The following is a 7,039-nucleotide window of genomic DNA, read 5'->3' as shown; positions in this document are numbered from 1 at the left end:
CAGCCCTGTCCTGCCCGTTGAGCAATGAGGCCAACTCAGAAAAAGAGAAAGGGGAGAGAAAGCGGGCAAGTGAGAAGGAGGGGTGAAGGGTGTCCTTGGTGAGGGGCGAAAACCCTATTGGAGAAGAAGAGAACAGCTAGGGTTTCATTTGGGCAAAAGCTGTGTTACATAATGAAGTAACCTGGCTCCGAGTATCACATACTACAGATGTTTGAGGTAAGTGTTCAACTGTTTATTAAGATGCATATTAAAACATGACTTTTTTATGTAAGCTGTGGGTGAGTATACTATTGAAATTACATTGTGGGGAGATAACCTTGGAACTCTGGTAAATATTTGATTTACTACTTTGATAAGTTGGAAAATGTGTGCAGTCAATAACACAACTTTGAACTATGAAATACGAACTCACGTCCGTCTGATTAAGACAGACAACCAATTGTATCCTAAAATATGATACATTTATAAAAAATAAAAGAGACTACTTAAAAAAAAAGTAAAGAGGCCCAGCTAGCACATAATGTTCTGAGAACCATATGTTTCTTAAAACTTGGTGAGAGTGTGGTTGTGCTATGGTTATTTTGCATACAACCTTCCCACAATGTTCCGGGAATGGTGAAGGATGTTTCTTAGGTGGGAATTTCAGTACTTCAGCATAACGTATCCTATTGGTTTCCTCATATACTGAACAAAAATATAAATGTAAAGAGTTGGTCCCATGTTTCATGAGCTGAAATGAAAGATCCCAGAAAATTGTCCATATACACAAAAAGCTTATTTCTCTGGAATTGTGCACAAATTTGTATTATATCCCTGTTAGTGAGCACTTCTCCTTTGCCCAATCAAAGATCACTCTAAAATATGCAGTTGTCACACAACAATGCCACAGATGTCTCAAGTTTTGAGGGAGCCTGCAATTGGCATGCTGACTGCAGGAATGACCACCAGAGCTGTTGCCAGAGAATTTAATGTCCATTTCTCTACCATAAGCCACCTCCAATGTAATTTTAGAGAACCAGCCTCACAACCGCAGAGCACGTGTAACCACGCTAGCCCAGGACCTACACATCCAGCTTCTTCACCTGCGGGATCGTCTGAGACCAGTCAACCAGACAGCTGATGAAACTGTGGGTTTGCACGACCGAATAATTTTTGCACAAACTGTCAGAAATCTACTCAGGGAAGCTCATCTGCATGCTCATTGTCCTCACCAGGGCCTTGACCTGACTGCAGTTCGGCTTCGTAACCGTAAACACTGGAGAAGTGTGCTCTTCACAGATGAATCCCGGTTTCAACTGTACCAGGCAGATGGCAGACAGTGTGTATGGCGCTGTGTGGGCGAGTGGTTTGCTGATGTCAACATTGTGAACAGTGTGCTCCATGGTGGTGGGTTTATGGTATGGGCAGGCATAAGCTACGGACAACGAACACAATTGCATTTTATTGATGGCAATTAGAATGCACAGAGATGCTGTGACGAGATCCTTGTCGTTCCATTCAGAGAACGTTCTTCTTTGGGAATTTCAGTACTTCAGCATAACCTTTACAGGTTTCCTCATGGTTCTATATAAAGTCATGTTCTCAGAATTTTAAGAAAACTTTCCATAAAACCTACAAGAAAACATTTGTCATGTTTAAAGAACGTTGTAAGAATGTTATTTAAAAACATATACATTACATTCTCAGCATAAACAGAACGCACTCTCTCTTGTTAATTAAGTGTATTCATGTGTTTTGTCCACACCAACTAATTGGCCACACCTGATATTAATGAGTGCTTGTTTCCTTTGAAATGGGGTCTGTTTGAATACACTAAAATGAACAGCTTTGTAGGAGTTTAAAAAAAACATGGCATGCTAGCTCCTACCTTGTGGCGCAGTGGACTAATTCCATGGATATAGAACAGATCATAGGTTTGAATATCACTAATGCCATGCCACAATAAAACATTTATTTTGCATGATTAATGCTTAAGCAAATTAATTTCCATGTGTCCTATCTGTGCTTGGAGTTCAAAACTAAGCTAGCAGTCTTATTGAAACATTCAGTTAAAAGTTTTAAGGAAGTCATTCAAAAACCTCCAAATAACCTATAATTTCCATTCTCAGAATATTAATATAACCTCCCAGGAAAACTCAGGGAACCATAGTAAAACATTTTCAGAACCTCCCTGCAACCTAAAAATGAGCGTTCCCAAAACAGGCAAATGTTCACTTCCATTCTCAGAACGTTAAAAAAAAACATTCAGTTTTACTGGTCAGGAAACTTATGGCTTCGTTCCCAGAACCAATGGGAAACCAAAAACGTACATTCCCACAACTTCCAAGGAACCCAATGTGCTAGCTGGGGGCATACTATTTGCTTTACATAGACAACATGATGTTCAGGAAAGCACATTGTTATATTTGTTTTGAGGGAAATAGTGCAGCTGCAAAGAGGGCTTAGCTAGAGAGCTAGAGATGGCAAGAAGCCAGTTGGAGAGTTTGCGCTTTCGCATGTTTTGGTTAATTCCTTTACTGACAGACAATGCCAAAGCAAATCATTTTACAACCACATTCGACGAATAACGAATGTTGAGCAAGATTTTATTCAAACAGGTGCTATTATGGTAAAACATTTATTTTATTCCTCTATGTCTTCTCCAGCTTCCTGTGTGCAGCAGTATTGGAGTAGAACTCTCACAGGTAAAATGATGCACCCCAAGATGAGGGGTATGTTTCTTATCCAACTGCTGCTGATTGAACAGGCTCTGTGTAGAACAACTCCCCCTGTTCTGAAGACCACTCCGCTCTCCAAGACCTCCGTTTTAGGGGAGGGGGAGACTATCAAAAAGGAGCAGGAGTCACTCCTGGGGTCCCAGACCCAACTTGGTCTCCCATCAAATGCAGCGGAGAGTGCGTCCCCTGAAGAGTGGGTGGTGCAGGATGAGGCCAGAGCCCAGTCTGCCCAGCGTATCGTCACCACACTGAAGGCCAAGCTGCAGGGCCGAATCCTCGTCCAGGCCAACACCATCTGTGAGGAGCTGCTGTCTGCCTCTACACTGCAGGACCCCGCCTCAGCCCTGTTCCATCGGAGGCTCCTGGGCCTATCCCTGGTGCCGGTGCTGGTGGCGGCAGGTTGTTCTCGGGAGGCCCAGACCCTAGTACTCAGAATGTACAACCTGTTGGGAGTGGAGGACACAGAGGAGCTCCTCATAGAGGTGGAGAGCCTTATGGCGAGGGGGGCGTCCCGCCCCAGAGCCACCACCCCCCCTGCCTCACACATGGGGAAGGTTCAGGCAGAGCGCCACCTACAGGCAGTGATGTTCAACATACAGCAGCTGGCCAGGGCTGGGGTGGGTCAGGGGTGCACAGGGCCTCTGGAAGAGGGAAGCAGGAGGAGATGTGTCAGAGCTGGACCAGGGTGAACGGGACCCTGCTTTTGGGGGAGACAGTGCAGGGAGCCACCACAGGGGGGCTGGAGGAGCCGGTAAGTGTCTGTGAGAGCCTGGGGTCCCAGTGTGCTGGTGTGTCCCGTAACGGAGGGCAGTACGAGGCGGTTCTGATGTCAGGCAGCCGGGTGGTGCCCTCTGAGTACTTGGACTCAGAATGCTGGATTCGACAGTGGCAGGTGCAGGATGAGGAGTCACCTGGGGCCTCAGGACGGCAGGCGCGGCGCAGCCCTCAGCGGAACTGCGTCAACAAAAAGTGTACAACGTGGTGGAGTGGATCCCTGTCGTCAGCACCCTTTACAATCTGGGCACGGCCGTCTACTACACCTCTGTCAACTGCTCCGAGACGGCCAAGGAGAGAGCCATCCTCAGCGCCGTCAACCTGGGCACTGACGCCCTCATGGTCGTCACTGGGGGAACGGTGGGCGTGGCGGGCTACGTAGCCGGGGCTGGAGTGAAGACGGGGGTGAAGGCTGGGATCAAGTACCTGCTGTCCTCCATGAAGCAGGAGGAGGACCTGATAGTTAATGAGTACAGTTGGGAGGAGGGAGTCATCACCATACAGTAAACAGCCAGTAGCCTGGTTGGTTGGTAGCCAGATATTATTTTGCTTTAGCCAATGGCAGCATAAAAAGATCTGGGGACCAGGAAGTGGTCTCAGGAAACCACTGAGTAAACTCTTAGACGCCCTTGACCTCTACTCCCCCAATCCTGTCATCCTAAACCCTTTCTGTCCTCCTTCGGTACTATTGGTCAGGTCAGACTCAATTTACACATCTGATACTTCCAGTGCAGGGACTATTGTAACGGTACTACCTTTCAGATGTTGTTTTGTTTGTTCTGTGTCCTCTAGAAACATATGGACCGAAAGTCAAGCTGGCTATTTGTAAAAATATCAACTAATTGATTTATAAGCTATTTTTCCTTGATACATGAAAGTTTGCAACTGCCCTTGATTGATTAAATTATAATTTTAGCTAGTTGTTTTTTACTACTACTTTCGAGTGTCTTCATTGACCAAACCAAAAACGTAATTATATCAGTGGAATTATTGTACTAATGACTGATTGAATATAAACTTAATTTAGTCATTGCAAAATAACTCGCAACACTATTCCAGCAGTGGAGGCTGCTAAGGGGAGAACGGCTCATAATGGCCGGAACGGAGCAAATGGAATGGCATCAAACACCTGAAAATCATGTGTTTGATACCATTCCACTGATTCAGCTCCAGTCATTACCACGCAACCGTTTTCCCCAATTAAGGTGCCACCAACCTCCTGTGTGTTCCAGGGCCCGGTTTTTAGGCTTACAAGTGTTTTAATGATGCAGCTCTTCTACAACGGCCGAAGATGTAACATGCGCTTCCCAAAACACCAGAGAAGGGTGCAATTGCAGCCTGAAATTCAGGGCACCTGCATCTGCAGGAACCCTTCTTTATACTTATATTGGTCCATTTTTAAGCTAGGAGAGGCAGGGGCGCTCCAGTACAGTAGGTGGCGTAAATGTGTCCTTCGTCCCTGCCTGCCGGCCACCATTTTCCTGCAGTTCTGTTTATCGATGGTGAGACAGGTGTTCGGCAGGCGGGAGCGAAGGACACTGTCTACCGGTATCACAAGCTAGCAAGGAGGACCCCGGGAGGCAGGGGCAGAATTTATTTTTTTAAATCCGATAATACTTTAATTTCCCCTTTTCTGCTGTTGCACACTATTGAAACACCACGCTGACAGAACGTTCACTAAGTGCGTCGTTGGAGCATGTGTCGGTACTGATAGGATCGAAAGAAATTGACCTCTGTTCTCAGATCAGCTTTCTCCATTCTAATCTCAACTGATCTTTATTTCACAATACTGATGACGGATCAGCTCCTAGAGAGATATTTCCACCTTTTATTTATTTTATTTTACCAGGTAAGTTGACTGAGAACACGTTCTCATTTGCAGCAACGACCTGGGGAATAGTTACAGGGGAGAGGAGGGGGATGAATGAGCTAATTGTAAACTGGGGATTATTAGGTGACCGTGATGGTTGAGGGCCAGATTGGGAATTTAGCCAGGACACCGGGGTTAACACCCCTACTCTTACGATAAGTGCCATGGGATCTTTAATGACCTCAGAGAGTCAGGACACCCGTTTAACGTCCCATCCGAAAGATGGCACCCTACACAGAGCAGTGTCCCCAATCACTGCCCTGGGGCATTGGGATCTTTGTTTAGACCAGAGGAAAGAGTGCCTCCTACTGGCCCTCCAACACCACTTCCAGCAGCACCTGGTCTCCCATCCAGGGACTGACCAGGACCAACCCTGCTTAGCTTCAGAAGCAAGCCAGCAGTGGTATGCAGGGTGGTATGCGGCTACGGCTGCAAATGTTGAGGAGGCTTATTCTAATGCTTGTATCAACTGCAAAGACATTGGCAACGTTGTATTTGTAGTCAACTTTGTTCTGAAGTTATTGGCGGTCACAAAGAGATGTGATTCCATGTTCAGCGGAGATCTTCTGTATAAAGGAGGGGAAAAAAACATTTAATAACGCACTTAGCTGTTCTACGAGTCTGAGGCAGGCGTAGTTCTCATCTATATTATTCAGAGCCGTCTATTTACCACTACTAACCGATGCTGGCACTAAGACCGCACTCAACGAGCTGTATAAGGCCATAAGCAAACAAAAAAATGCTTATCCAGAAGCGGCACTCCTAGTGGCCGAGGACTTTAATGTAGGCAAACTTAAATCCGTTTGACCTCATTTCTACCAGCACATGTGCAACCAGAGAGAAAAAAAAAAAATATATATATATATACCACCTTTATTCCACACACAGAGACACCGGGGTTAAAAGCTCTCCCTCTCCCTCCATTTGGCAAATCTGACCATAGTTATATCCTCCCGATTCCTGCTTAGAAGCAAAAACTAATGCAGGAAGTACCAGTGACTCACTCAATATGGAAGTGGTCAGATCACACGGATGCTACGCTACAGGACTGTTTTGCTAGCACAGAATGGAGTATGTTCGGGTATTCATCCAATGACAATGAGGAGTCATCGGCTTCATCAATAAGTGATACGACGATGTCGTCCCCACAGTGACCGTACGTACATATCCTAACCAGAAGCCATGGATTACAGGCAACATCCACATTGAGCTAAAGGCTAGAGCTGCTGCTTTCAAGGAGCGGGACACTAATCCGGACGCTTATAAGAACTCCTGCTACGCCCTCAGACGAACCATCAAACAGGCAAAGCGTCAATACAGGATCAAGATTGAATCCTACTACACCGGCTCTGACGCTCGTCCGATGTGGCAGGGCTTGAAAACTATTAGACTACAAAAGGGAAACCCAGCCGTGAGCTGCCCAGTGACCCGAGCCTACTAGACAAGCTAAATGCCTTTTGTGCTTGCTTCGAGGCAAGCAACAATAAAGCATGCATGAGAGCACCAGCTGTTCCGGACGAATGTGAGAACTCTCATTAGCCGATGTGAGCAAGACCTTTAAACAGGTCAACAATTCACAAAGCAACGAGGCTAGATGGGTTATCAGGACGTGTTCTCAAAGCATGCGCGGACCAACTGGCAAGTGTCTTCACTGACATTTTTAACTTCTCCCTGACCG

The 7,039-nt window shown here is 46.1% G+C and overlaps 1 pseudogene; it reads left to right on the top strand.

Moving 5' to 3' along the window:
* Window positions 1-3: 3 nt before the first annotated feature.
* On the top strand, window positions 4-4,410 carry LOC139559787 (uncharacterized; annotated as a pseudogene).
* Window positions 4,411-7,039: the final 2,629 nt, after the last annotated feature.

This window comes from Salvelinus alpinus, chromosome 2 (genome assembly GCF_045679555.1).
Source record: "Salvelinus alpinus chromosome 2, SLU_Salpinus.1, whole genome shotgun sequence".
NCBI lineage: Eukaryota > Metazoa > Chordata > Actinopteri > Salmoniformes > Salmonidae > Salvelinus > Salvelinus alpinus.
Note: the sequence above shows the minus strand (reverse complement) of the source record. Positions and strands in the feature narration are given on the sequence as shown.